The sequence below is a fragment of the Eriocheir sinensis genome, chromosome 35 (genome assembly GCF_024679095.1).
Source record: "Eriocheir sinensis breed Jianghai 21 chromosome 35, ASM2467909v1, whole genome shotgun sequence".
Taxonomy (NCBI): Eukaryota; Metazoa; Arthropoda; class Malacostraca; order Decapoda; family Varunidae; genus Eriocheir; species Eriocheir sinensis.
The window spans coordinates 7,607,228-7,621,845 of NC_066543.1; the positions used below are offsets into that span (position 1 = coordinate 7,607,228).

A 14,618-nucleotide genomic window follows, 5' to 3' on the forward strand; every position below is an offset into this window, starting at 1 on the left:
TCTCTTCCTCACACTTATTTTACTTTCTCCTATCCCCCTTTTCTTGCCTTGTTTTCCGTATTTCCTCTATTTATTTCTCCTCTTCTTTCTTTTTCCCTCAGACACCTCCTTCCTCTCACTTTCTTTTCTCTCCTTTCTTTGCCGTCTTTCTCATATTTTCTAACTTTTTGACTTTCATTATTTTTATTTCTCCCATTGTTTGTATTTTTTTCTCTGCTTTATTATTTTTTTTGCTTCCTCTTCCGTTTCTTTACCTCCTTTTTTTCCCTTTCTTTCTTGCCTACTACTTTTTAACTCATATTTCCTCCTCCTCCTCCTCCTCCTCCTCCTCCTCCTCCTCCTCCTCCTCCTCCTCCCCCCTTACATTTCCTCTCATATCTGTACAAACTTTTCGTATGGAATATATTAGTGAAGGGGGCGCTGCTCCCTTAGTGACCTCTCTCTCTCTCTCTCTCTCTCTCTCTCTCTCTCTCTCTCTCTCTCTCTCTCTCTCTCTCTCTCTCTCTCTCTCTCTCTCTCTCTCTCTCTCTCTCTCTCTCTCTCTCTCTCTCTCTCTCTCTCTCTCTCTCTCTCTCTCTCTCTCTCTCTCTCTCTCTCTCTCTCTCTCTCTCTCTCTCTCTCTCTCTCTCTCTCTCTCTCTCTCTCCCCCCAAAACTCAATCACTCCCCCTCGTTCTCCATATCACTCCCTTGTACTCCCTTCTCCCACCAATACTCCATCATATTTACTCCCTCTCACTCCCTCACACACTCATTTTGCGTCTCACTTTTTCGTACTCTTTCAAATATAGACTTTCCACACACCTCACGTCAACTCTACTTACTATAACAGTTTTTAAGACACTTCCCAACGCTCTCACATGCTCCAGAACACACTCACACGCTTTTACGACACACTCACACACTTCCTAACACACACTTTCTTACACACACACACACACACACACACACACACACACACACACACACACTTTTACGGTACACTCACACGCTTTCTAAAAACCTCACTCACTTGTAACACACTCACAATTTTACTCATAACACACTCAGTCACTCATAACACACTCACACACTTCCTAACACACTTCTATGTTCTTCCGCCACACTTCATTAGCACTTCCACGCCTCTCATTCTCTCCCGAAGAAATAGACGAGACAGACGACCCCTTCACCTCTCCTTCTCTCCCTCTCCCTCTCTCCCCTTCCCTTTGTAGCGCCAAGACACATATACATTCCAACAGACGTTATTATCTTTGTTCCTTGTCCCAGTGGTGTTTTGTGAGTGTGTTGGAATATCTCTCTCTCTCTCTCTCTCTCTCTCTCTCTCTCTCTCTCTCTCTCTCTCTCTCTCTCTCTCTCTCTCTCTCTCTCTCTCTCTCTCTCTCTCTCTCTCTCTCTCTCTCTCTCTCTCTCTCTCTCTCTCTCTCTCTCTCTCTCTCTCTCTCTCTCTCTCTCTCTCTCTCTCTCTCTCTCTCTCTCTCTCTCTCTCTCTCTCTCTCTCTCTCTCTCTCTCGTCTTTCATGTATATTGACAAGTTTTAATATTAACGAGTTCCTTGTCTTTCTCTCTCTCGGCAGGTTGGTTACTGAGCTCTGGCTGGCCGGCGTAAAGGGGGTGAGTGAGTGAGTGTGTGTGTGTGTGTGTGTGTGTGTGTGTGTGTGCGTCGTTTATTTTGTTTGTTTCATCCCCTTCCCCTTCCTCTCATCCGCCACCACCACCACCAAAGTCACACACCATAAAAAGCAGGCCATTATAATTGATAGACATAGATTGATCGATGGAGAAGTAGTTAGGTTAATCGATTGTTAGACTTGGGAAATGGATAGATAAGTAAATAGGTAGATAAATAGATACAGTGACAGGTAAGTAGATAGACAGATAGAGAAGTAGGTAGATGGATCAATACTTAAATGAGTGAGAGATAGATAGAGAATATATACGGATAGGTTAGAATAGATTAGATACAGTTATTTAAATAGATAGATATAGATAGATAGATAGATAAATATTTAGATAGATAGATAGATGGATATATGGATAGATAGATACACTGGAGAGAACGTCATTTATAGGGAAATTTGTAAGTAATAAGACTGGCAGGCAACGTGGCAAATAGATACACAAATAGATAGACTGCTAGATAGATCAGTTCCCTTCCCTTCCCTTCCCTTCCCTTCCCTTCCCTCCCCTTCCTCCCTTCCCTACCTCTTCCTTCTCCCATCGACATTTATGCGGCCAAAATATGCATAACACAGCCAATATTTCCTGGTCTCCCCCCCCTCCCCCCCACCCGCCGCCCTCCTCTTCTCCCTCCAACGCTACCCCCCCCCCCTTCATGCCACTCCCTTATGCCCCCCCTCTCTACACTCTTCCTCCTCCCATCTCTCCCCACTACCCCCTCCCTCGCTGCATCCGTATCCCATTTCTCTCTTTTTTTATTTTATTTCCTTCCAGCATCCCTTTACTCCTTCCCTCCACCTCCCTCTCTCCCTTGCACTCACCCCCCCTCCTCCTCTCCCCCTCACGACACTCCCATGGCACTCCCCGACCCCGTTCACAACCCCCCCCCCCCCTTTCCATCCCTCCTTCTTCCTTCCTTCCTTCCTTTCCTCTGCCCTCTTTTAGTTTCTTTTGTCCTTCCCTTCTTCCATCCTTCCGTTCTTCTTTTCTTCTATTCTTTCCTCCTCCCTTCCTTCCTTCCTTCCATTCTTTCTTTGCTCCTTGCTTTTTTCTCTTTTTCCTTTTTCCTCCTTTTCGTATACTCCTTCATTCCTTCATTCATTCATTCATAGCATCCTCCCTCTTCTCCTTTTTTAGTTTATTTATTCCTTTCTCTTTTTCCTCTTTTCCTTCATTCCTTTTTTCGTTTTCTTTTCCTCATTCATATATTCCTTCATTCCTTCCTTCCTTCATTCATTCATTTCATTCTTCCTACTTCCCATTCTCAGTTAATTTCTTAGTTTCCTTTTTTTCATTTTTTCCTTCCTTCCTTTTTCGTTTTCTTTTCCTCATTCATCTATTCCTTCATTCCTTCATTTATTCCATTCTTCCTACTTTCCATTCTTAGTTGATTTCTTCCTTTCCTTTTTTTCTTTTTTTTCGTCCTTCCTTTTTCGTTTTCTTTCCCTCATTCATATATTCCTCCATTCCTTCATTCATTCCATTCTTCCTCCTTTCCTTCTTTAGCTCCATTATCATTTATTCCATCCTTCCTCCTTTCCGTTCTTAGTCAATTTCTTCCCTTCTATTTTTTTCCGTTTTACCTTCCCTTCTTTTTCCTTCCTCTTCTTCACGCTTAAGTTAATACACAGTGACACTTCATAATTACCTTCTCCCGTGTTTGCTTCCTTTGTTTTTCCTTCGTTCTTTTAATTATCTCCTTCTCGCCTCTTCGCCCTCGCCATTATCTCCACCTTTCATGTTTTTCGTTTATCTTTATTTCCCTCTTTTTCCTCTTCATTAACTTTCTTCACCTGTCTTCTCTCTTTCTTCTCTTCCCGTCTTCGTCTCATATTCTGTTTCGTCGTGTTTTTCCCGCCTTTCTTTTTTCTCACTTATTTTCTCTTCCTCCGTTTTTATTTCCTTTTGTATATGTTTTATTTTTCAACTTCAGCTTTTCTCTCTCCCCTTCTTCGTTTCTATTTCTGCTTCGTGTTTTTTCCCCTCCTCCTCCTCCCCCTCCTCCTCCTCCTCCTCCTCCTCCGCCTCCTCCACTTTCATCTTTGCCCTATCCTATCCATCTTCCTTTTTTTATATTTCCTCTTTCCTTTTTCTTCTGCTTCCTCTTTATATATATCTTTCCTATTCTCGTCCTCTTTATTTTCACTCTCCTCTTTTTTTCTTCCTCCTCCTCTACCCTTTCTATGCTCTTTCTTTTTCTATTCCCTCTCTTCTTTTTTCTTTTGGCTTTTCGTTTCTGGCGTTCTGTTTTTTCCTTCTCCATTTTTACCCTTTTCTATTCTCTTTCTTTTTTTCTTTTTCTTTTTCTTTTTGTTATTATTCCTTTATATATGCATTTCCTATCCCCTTCCTTTATATTTGAACTTTTTTTCTTCTTTTTGTTCCTCCTTCACCTCTGCTCTTTATTTCCTTTCTTTCTCTATTCCCTCTCCTCCTTTTCTTTCGCCTCTTTCACCTCTACTCTTCCTATCCCCTTCCGTTATTATTTCTTTCCCCTTGTTTCTCCTTCCTTCCTTCGCTCTATCCTTCCTATCCTTTTCTTTTTTGTGTTCCTTCTCTTCTTTTCTTCTTCCTTCCTTAACTCTTTCCTTCATATTCTTTTCCTTTCTCTGTTCCCTCTGTTCTTTTTCTTCTTCCTTCCTTAAGTATTTCCTTCCTATCCTTTTCCTTATTTTGTGTTCCATCTCTTCCTTTTCTTCTTCCTTCCTCAACTCTTTCTTTCATATTCTTTTCCTTTCTCTGTTCCCTTTCTTCTTTTCTTCTTCCCTAAATCCTGGTTTTCTTATCCTCTTTCTTTTTCTTTTCCCTTTCTTTTACTTTTTCCTTTTTCCTTTTCCTTTTGTGTTCCGTCTCTTCTTTACTTCTTCCTTAACTCTCTCCTTCATATTTTTTTCCTTTTTCTGTTCCCTCTCTTCTTTTTCTTCTTCCTTAAATCCTGGTTTTCTTTTCCCTTTCTTTCTCTTTTTCCTCCTCTGGCCGGATTTCGTTTCCCTTCTTCGTACCCTTCTCACTTATCCAGCCAGCCCTTTTCTAATCCAAGTTCCCACATTCTTTTCCTTTTCATAATTCATACAACTTTCGGCTTCCACTTCGAGCTTTTTTTTATATTTTATTCAACATTCCTTTTCTTCCTTCCCTTCTTCCGTCCCCTTTCCCTTCCTCTCTCCTGCTTACCTTTTCTTTACTGCCTCTTCTTTTCCTTCCCTTCTTCCGTTCCCTTTCCCTCCCTCTCTCCTGCTTACCTTTTCTTTACTTCCTTTCTTCCTTCCTCTTCTGTCCCTTTCTCCAACATACCTTTTTCTTCACTCCTTTATTTCTTCCTCTTCTCTCCCTTTCTCCAACATACTTTTTCTTCACTTCCTTTTGTCTTCCTCTTCTCTCCCTTATTCCAACATACCTTTTCTTCCCCCTCCCTTTCCCCCCCTTTCTCCAACATACCTTTTCTTTCCTCCCTTCTTCCATACTTTCCCCTACCTTTCTCTATTAACTACTCCTACTCTCCCTCCCTCCCTTCCTTTCTCTGTTCCTCATCCTCTCTCTTCCCCCATCTCTTCCTCTTCCCTAACCTTTTCTCATCTTTCTTACTTCCCTTCCATCCCTTCCCTCCTTAAAGCCTCCCTCCCACTTTATTTCCCCATCTCTCCCTCCCTTCTCTCCCGTCAACCTCCCTCATCGTCCCTAAAACCCCACTATCCCTCCCTCTCTGCACATCTTCCTTCTCCCTCTTCTTCTCCCTTCCCTCTTTCATTCCTTCGTACAACTTTACTTTTTCTCTCCACTCTAGCCCCTGCCTCCCTTCCTCTCTCTCCTCGTCCCTCCCCTCCTCCCTCTCCCCCTGTCCCTCTGCCACCCCCACCCTCCCCCACCGCCCCCCCTGCCCTGCCAATAACGTCGCCGGAGTCCACCACCTGACATGCCTTGAAAATGAAGATGTAAATGAACCCGAAGGTGCCTGGTGACTCTGACCAACCGGGGAGGTGGAAGAGGAGGAGGTGGAGGTGGAAGTGGAGGTGAAGGTGGAGGAGGAGGAGGAGGTAGCACATTTAGATCTCTCTTTCCTCTATTTTCCTCTGCTCGTCAGGGTTGTGATGTTGGTAAGTTTGTGTCTGTGTTTGTCTGTCTGTGGTCTGGTGTTCGATTCTCCCTTACTCTTCCCATCCCCCTCCTCTCGTCTCCTTTCCCCTTCCCCCTTAGTCCTCTCACTTTGGTTGTCTTTTTTTTCTTCCCCCTTGTCTTGTTTTCACTCCCTCCTTAGTCTCATTGGCATTCTTTTTTCTTTTTTCTTCTGCTTCTCCTCGTTCTGCTCATCCTCCTCTTTCCCCCCCACGTCTTTGTCCGTGTAATCCAATCTTCACCCTCATCTCTTCCTCCTCCTTCTCCTCCTCCTTCTTGTCCTCATTAACCTCATTCTCATTATTCTCCTCATTATCCCCCTCGTCATCTACACACCTACCACGATTAAAGCCACAAAACAACACCTGGGCCCTTTAAACTTTACACCCATCACCTTATCCCTCCTCACCCAACCTCCTTCACCCCCCTCTTCATCGCCCACCTTTACCCCCTCCCTTCTCTCCCCCCTTCCCCTCCACCCACTCCCTTGCAGGCTCGCCCCTCTTAACGACAGGGCGCGGTAATCTGTTAATAAATTTCCTCGCGAGTAATCTGCGTTATGGGCGTCATTAGCTGGTATTGGCGGGCCTGATCAATGCCTCGTTTGACCTAAGCTCCTCGTGTCGACCTTGCCTTGACCTCAGCGTAGTCCTCAGTAGCCCCAATAGCCCCTGTCCTAGCATATTTAGAACTCTCTTTACTCTATTTTCCTCTGCTCGTTAAGGTTGTGATGTTGGTAAGTTTGTGTCTGTGTTTGTGTGTCTGTGGTCTGGTGTTCGATTCTCCCTTCCTCTTCCCATCCCTCTTCTCCTGTCTCCTCTTCCCTTTTCCCTTTAGTTCTCTCTCTTTGGTTGTCTTTCTTTTCTTCCCCTTTGCCCTTGTTTTCACGCCTTTCTTCCTTCTTTTCCTCGTCCCCAGTAACCCCTGTCCTTGTATTCGTCTGTCCTGGTTGTTTGTCCTCGTCCCCAGTAACCCCTGTCCTTGTATACGCCTGTCCTGGTTGTTAGTCCATGTCCTCGTTAATCTTGTCATTGTTAGTTCCACCTCTGTAAGATCTCCCCACCCACCCTTTAAATAAGCTCTTTCCACCCACCGCCCCTCCCCGCCCACCCACACCCACACCCACCGAACAGCACAATCACCTCCACGTCTAATACCCCTGTCCCAGTACCCTCAACCCAGTACCCTTATCTCAGTATCCCATTCCAATACCCTACACCTAATACCCTCATCCCATTTCCCATGTCCCAGAACTCCTATCTCAGTATCTCTTCGTCCTTGTACCCTCGTCCTAGCACCCTCGTCCCTTCTCTCCATTCACAGTACACCGTTTCAGTAAGGTTTTTCTTGTTGTCGTAATTCCCGTAATTCATTTCAGCTCAGCCCAGTAACCTCTTTAACAGCCACGTCCAGTATCTCTCACCCACCAGCCCCACATTCATGGTCCCACGGCGTTCTAGTGGCCTCAGTAACTTGTTTCAAGTCTCCTCGTGGTCGCCGTGTTAGGTTGAGTATAAGATAAAGTTAAGCTGCGCGTGGCCACTGTGCTCATCTCCGTCACACTGTTAACCAAGCCGGCATATTGTCCTCCCCCCCGTGTTAGTTTGGTCCCGTGTGTCCGCCTCACCCCCTTAACCCGGCCTCGTCTTTCATCAGTGTAGGTCACCGTGCTGCCAGGCCGGGAAAGGGACAGACGGGGCGGGGAGAAAGGGGCAGGCCGGGGAGGGAGGGACAGGCCGGGGAGGGAGGGGCAGGCCGGGGAGGGAGGGCCAGGGCTTTGAGGAGGGTCAGGCCCTTGGGGAGGGGCAGGACGAGGGACCTTCCGGCACTGTGGCCTTGACAAGACTTAGAAAAGAAAACGTTAGATGAGAGTGAGTGCGTGAGGGGGAGAGGGGGACGGAGGGGAGGGATGGGGAGCGAGGGGAGGAGGGGGAGAGGGAGGGAAAGGTTAAAGGCAGTGGAGAGAGGTTGGGGGTGAGGAAAGGAATTAAGGGAAGAGTAAGAGAGGAGCCAGGAAGACAGACAGATAGATAGATAAATAAATAGAGTTAGAGAGACATTTTACCGACTGGATCTTACGTGGAAATTGAAAAAGAAGAAAGGTTACATGGAGGAAGTGAGTATGTAAGTGGGTTATGGTAAGGGTGAGGGAGGGAGGGAGGGGGGAGGGGGAGCGTCATGAGGGCAGGAGGAGAACAGTGAGGAGCGAGAACAATGAGGGAGAAGCCAAGTGCCACACCAGGTCAAGGGCCACAGGGATCAATACCAACACCACAACACCGCCCGCTACACCCACCCACACCCAACACCACAACACCACCCGCCACACCCACCCACACCCAACACCACAACACCACCCGCCACACCCACCCACACCCAACACCACAACACCTCCCGCTACACCCACCCACACCCAACACCACCACAACACACCCACACACCACACAACACCCCACCACACCCACCCACAACACCACCCGCCACACCCACCCACCCCAAACACAACAACACCACCCGCCCCACCCACCCACCCCCAACACCACAACACCACCCGCCACACCCACCCACACCCAACACCACAACACCGCCCGCTACACCCACCCACACCCAACACCACAACACCGCCCCCTACACCCACCCACACCCAACACCACAACACCGCCCGCCATACCCACCCACACCCAACACCACAATCACCTCCACCCGCCACACCCACGCACACCGCCCGGCCACACCCACCCACACCCGCAACACCTCTCTCCACACCCCGCCACGCCACACCCTACACTCACCCACCAACACCCACCCCACGTAGCCTACTAACATCACAATTAACTCAATTAACTACACACACACACACACACACACACACACACACACACACACACACACACACACACATGCCTTGCCCTTATCTCCATTAACTCTCCCTCTGTTTTTATCGCCCTGCTACGCCTTCATTAGCGAGGTGCCGTGGCCCCCTTGTTGCTGCCGCTGATGACGATGATGTTGCTGTTGTAGTTGTTGTTTACCTCTCTCTAAGGGGAAGCATGAACGTTCCTCTCCCTCGTCCTTTTCCTCTTCCTTGATCTCGCGTTCTTCTTCGTTCTTTGTTTTCGTTCTCGTTCTGTTGAAGCTGCCTGTTCTCTTCCTACGCTTTCTCTTATCCTCTGCATCCTTCTTTTCCTCTTCTTCCTTCTCCTCCTCCTCCTTGTTCTCATTCTCTTTCTCTTTTTTTCCTACGCGTCCTCGTTCTTACCTTTCGCTTTTTCCTCTTTGTCCTTCTCCTTCTCCTCCTCGTCCTCCTCCTTCTCTTCTTTGTCCTCCTCCTCCTCCTTCTCCTCGTTCTCGTTTTCCTCTTTCTTTTTCCTTCGTGTCCTCGTTCTTATCTCTATTTTCCTCCTATTCTCCTCCTCCTCCTCCTCCTCCTCCTATTCCTGTCAGGTGTGTCAAGTTACGTAAAATCACACAGATAACACTTTTTAATGATCGTGTTGCACAACCACAAAAGGAGGGTGGCGAGGTGGTGTTGGTGGTGGAGGTGGAGGTGGTGGTGGCGAGGTGGTGTTGGTGGTGGAGGTGGAGGTGGTGGTGGTGGTAGTGCTCATCATACCTGCAAAACACGTCTCCAGGTGTCCGTCGCGCTAACTTTTAACTGCTTCTCTTCTCTCTTCTCTTTTCTTTTCTCTCCTCTCTACTCTCTCCCGCTTTTTCCTTCTTATTTTTTTCCTCATTCTCCTCCTATCTCCTCCTCGGTCTCCTCTTTGTTTTATATTCCTCTCCCTCCTCCTCGTCTCCTTATTCTTCTTTCTCTCCCTCTCCTTCTCCGTCTCTTCCTTCTCCTCTCTACTCTATCCCGCCTTTTCTTCCTATTTTTTTCTCATTCTCCTCATCTCTCCTCCTCGGTCTTCTCTTAGTTTTATATTCCTTTTCCTTCTCCTTGTCTCCTTATTCTTCTTTCTCTCCCTCTCCTTCTCCGTCTCTTCCTTCTCCTCTCTACTCTATCCCGCCTTTTCTTCCTATTTTTTTCTCATTCTCCTCCTATCTCCTCCTCGGTCTTCTCTTAGTTTTATATTCCTCTTCCTTCTCCTTGTCTCCTTATTCTTCTTTCTTCCTCTCTCCTCCTTCCTTCATAATTTTCTTGTTTCTGTTCTTTTCCTCCTTCTCGTCCTCGTCCTCCATTTCCTCCTTTTCTTCCTCCTCATTCTAATTTCCCTCCTCCTCCTCCTCCTCCTCCTCCTCGGCCACTTCGTCTTGTTTCCCATTAATTGCTCTCTAGATTCTTTCCCTGGGCTCTTGTTGTGTAGTGCTGTGTTTATCTCCGCTTTTTCCTCGCTTGTTTGTCTGTTTAACGTGTGTGTGTGTGTGTGTGTGTGTGTGTGTGTGTGTGTGTGTGTGTGTGTGTGTGTGTGTTGGGGCGTGGCGCTCTCGTATGGGTGTAAACATCTTTCTTGCGGTTCTTTGTAATAATATTGTAACGCTTTGCTGCCTCCGCCCTTGTCCCCCTGTTTTTCCTTATCCATATTCCGGCCTCCCCCTCCCCCCTCCCTTCCCACGCTCCTTTACCCCCCCCTTTCCTCCTTCCCTCCCTCCCATTATTCTTCACCAAGCCCCTTACTTCCACCTACCCATTCCATCCTGCTTCGTGTAATTCTCTTCTTTCATCCCCTTTTTCTTGTCTTCCCCTTCCTTCCCATTTCTTGTCCACTCTCCGTCTATTGCTCCTTTCCTCATATCTTCTGTCCCATCTGTCTGTAGCTGTTCTCTTCCTTTCTCCCGTCTCTCTTATCCTTTTCTCTACATCGCTTCCTTTCTTCCTTGTTTTCTCCCATTTCTTTACTTCTCTTCAGGCTTCCCCTTTCCTCTAATTCCTCTTCTCTCATTTCCTCTCTTCTCCTTCATCCCTTTCTCCATTTCTCTCTTTCTTGCTTCCTCCTTACTTCTTACTCTTCTCTCCAACCTTTAGCTTTCTTTTTATTTCCTCCTTCTTATCCTTCTTCGCCTTTAACCTCCCTTCCTCATTTTCCCATCCTCCCTCCTGTCCTCCGCCTCCTCTCCCTTCCTCATTTTCCCACTCCCTCCTCTTTCCCTCCCCTTTCTCCTTCGCCTTTCCTCTTCTTCATTTCTCCATCCCGCCCCTTCCCTCCCACCCCCTTCGCCCACCTCGTAACCCCTTTCCCCCCCGCATCCCTCCCCTTTCATCCTTCTCCGTACCTCTTCTTTACTCATTTCTCCTTCCTCTCTTCCTTCTCATTCCCTTCTTTTCGTCGTTTTTCGCCTTTCCTCCCCGTTCTTCATTTTTCCATGCATCCTTTCCCTTCCCTGCCGACCCCTCCGCCCCTCTCGTAACCCCCTCACTCCTGCACCTCCTCCGCCCTACCTGCCCCTCCCTTTTCATCCTCCTCCCCCTTCTTTAATTGTCTTCGTATTACCTTCTTTTCATCGTTTTTCGCCTCTCCTCTCCCTTCCTTATTTCTCCACCACCTCTCCCCTGCCTCACCCCCCCCCCCTCTCCCGTCCTTATTTCTTCACCATCTCTCTCCTGCCTCACCTCTGCCCCCCCCCGCGCCCGGTCCTCGCCCAATATTTACGCGGGCAGCATTGCATTCTTTACCTGCTGGAGCGGACCGCGGCGACACCATAACACAAAGTAAAGAATGGAGATATTTTCCTCGCGCGCCACCTTCATCCTTCCTCACGGCCCGCTGGGAATGGTGGAAGATGACGAGTGGCCTGGGGGGGTAGGGGGCAGAATGTGGGGGGAGGGGGGATGGGGAAGGAGGGGTAGAGGAGGGAAAGGCGGCGCTATCGAAGGGAAAAGACAGGTGCGTGTGTGTGTGTGTGTGTGTGTGTGTGTGTGTGTGTGTGTGTGTGTGTGTGTGTGTTATTCGTGGAATCGGTGGTATTTGTTCCGTGTTTCAGGGGTGAGCAGGGAAGGAAGGAAGGGAAACATGGAAACATGGAAACATGGGAAGGGAGGAGGGATGAACGCCTGGAAAAGTGGAAAAGGAGGAACGGAAGGAAGAAAGAGGAGATAGGATGAGGGAGGGAAGGAAGGAAGGAAGGAGGGATGGACAGGATGGAGGGTTGGAGAAGGAGAAACAGGAAAAGAAAAAGAAGAGGGTGGATGGAAGGGAAGGAGGACGATCATTGAGAAAGGTGGAGAGGGAGGAAAGGAGAGAGGACCGCAGAGAAGTGTGGAGGAAGGAGGGAGAAAGGAAGAAAAGGAGAGACGAACTAAGGAAAGGTGAAGGAGAAACGGAAAGAGGAAAGAAGAAGGAAAGGAAGAGGGGAAGGCACGGAGAGGGCAAAGAATGTAGTGCAGGCGGGCCGGGCTGTACGATAACTCCTCCGGCGGCCGCGGCAGCAGGAGGCAGGCCGGGAGGAGGTGCTGCGCGGGCCTGGCGAGTGTATAGAATCAATTAGGTTAATTGATTGCAATACTCTGCAATTCCCTGCTAATGTGGTACTGTAGCGCCGAGACGTGGAGGCGCGGGTGACGGAGCGGGGGGTGAGAGGGGGTTAAGGGGGAAGCGATTAGGGGTTAAGAGTGGGGGTATTCCGGGTGGCTGGGGGGCGGTGTTGGGGGGCGGGGAGCAGCCGGCTGGATGGGTGGGGCTGTCCGAGGCGACCCCTGTAGGACGGACCCAGCCATGTGTGCGTTTGTGTGTGTGTGTGTGTGTGTGTGTGTGTGTCCATTACTGTCTCACCTCACCACAATTACTACTACTATTACTGCTACTATATTCTACTACTATTACGTCTTAGTATTTCGTCATTGTGTTTTGTGTCACCGTGATATCTAAAAAAAGAATTAATGCAGTCCACCCAAATTCATATAATGACATCCTCCTGATTAAATTATGAGGAAAATCCGATAAAAAATAAACTGAAAACGTTGGTGAATCTCGTATTAACAACAAACTCTTGATTAACGCGTGAACAGATTATAATTTTCCTCCCCACGGCCTGACTGTTATTATCATTGTTATTATCACTAATTCCACACCAACAAACAGACGTCCATGACCCGCACCGCAAAAAAAGTTACCGACAGACTCAGCTTGGCGCATAACTAACTAACTGCTCGTCTCTCATACTTAGCCTTCATTTGTGTGTGTGTGTGTGTGTGTGTGTGTTTGAGAGAGAATGAGAGAGAGAGAGAGAGAGAGAGAGAGAGAGAGAGAGTTTATTCATATTCCGTCCTCTCACTTTTCCAAACAAAATATCCAACCCAAAGCGATATGGACTGGGAAGACGAAGGAAATGTAGGAGGATGAGAGGGGAAGGATGAAGAGGATATGGAAGATGGGGTGAGAGAGGCAAGATAGAAGAGGGAAAGAAGAATGGAGATAGGGGGAAGAGGAGGAACGAACAGGAGAGTGGAGAAGAAGAAACGGAGAGGACAGACAAAAGAGGAGGAGAGGAGACGGAGAAAAGGAGAAAGGGAGGGACAAATGGGGGAAAATGAGAGAGAGAGAGAGAGAGAGAGAGAGAGAGAGAGAGAGAAGACAACACGAAAGCGGAAGGAAAGATAACAGGGCAGCAAAACGCAAACTCAGTTATTGTGAATACGGAAAATAGAAGATAAAGCGAGAATGAACGGAGGAGGAGGAGGAAGGCGAGCGAAGGGTTGATAAATATTGGGAGAGAGAGAAAGAGAAAGACCGAACGAGCGAGAGAGCGAGAGAGAGATAGAGAGAGAGGGGAAGGGACTGCGAATTTAATGAGGTGGACTAATGACTTTTGGGGAATAAACTCGGTAAGGATTAGTAAAACACTGCATATTAATTATAGAGGGAGATGCACCTATAATGAGGCCGGTAGGTATGTAAAGCAGGGAGAGAGAGAGAGAGAGAGAGAGAGGGAGAGGGAGAGAGAGAGGTTAAATATTAAAAGATGTTATTGACCTTTGGAATGAAGAAGAAAAGGGAGACAAAGAAAGAGATAGAGATGGCGGAGAAAAACGAAGAGACAGACAGAGAACACACAGACAAACAGACAGAAGCAGACAAACCTCAACACAGAAATACAGACAAAAATAAATAAATAAATAAACATGAATGAAAAAGCTAAAAAAAAAAGTCTGGAAAGCAAGGAGAAAGAGATGATGAGTGAAGAAGATCGGAAAGAACACACAGACAGACACAGACAAACCAAAACACACAGACAGACACAGGCAAACCAAAACAGACACAAACCAAACAAATAGAGAAAAATATAGGAAAAACACACTAATGAAAAAAACAAAACAAAAACAAAAACCGTCTGAGGGGCAAGATTTCAGCCTATAAGCGGAAACGGCGTCTGGCGGGTGGCACAGAAATGGAGTCACCCAAAAATGGAAAAGAAAAAATGCCAACTTGATTAAATATTCAATCAGGCGCGCCCCTCGTACCTCCTGCTACCTGGCCCACCTGTGCAACGGCGCCAGGTATGCAGGTAGGTCCATGGGGGGGGTAGGGGGGCGAGGGGAAGTCATTCAGAGTGCTAGCGGAGGGAGAGTGTGTGGGGAGTGACTTAGGAGGAGGAGGGAGGGAGGGGGAGAATGAAGTGTCTGGTGCCTGTGATGGATGTGGGAGGGAGGGGAGAAAATGGGGAGGGTAGGAGAGAGGTGGGAGAGGGGAGAGAGGGTGAGAGAGGGGAGAGGGGTGGGAGAGGGAGAAGGGAAAGGGAGGGGTGGGAGAGGGGTAAGAAAGAGAGGAGTGAGAAAGGTTAGAGAGGGGTGGGAGAGAGGGGAGAGAGAGAGGTGCAAGAGGGGAGAGAGGTGTGGGGGAGGTGAGAGAGGGGTAAGAAAGAGAGGAGTGAGAAAGGTAAGAGAGGGCT

At 47.7% G+C, this 14,618-nt stretch overlaps 1 protein-coding gene across 5 annotated transcripts in view; it reads left to right on the top strand.

Annotated features, from left to right (window-relative positions):
- Positions 1-1,588: 1,588 nt before the first annotated feature.
- LOC127007351 (alpha-protein kinase 1-like) overlaps positions 1,589-14,618 on the top strand; it is a 137,166-nt gene continuing 124,136 nt past the window's right edge. For all 5 annotated transcript variants that reach the window (XM_050878210.1, XM_050878211.1, XM_050878212.1 and 2 more), the window contains exon 1: positions 1,589-1,613. The gene's annotated coding sequence lies outside the window, so the exon portion shown is untranslated. The remainder of the gene's footprint in view (positions 1,614-14,618) is intronic.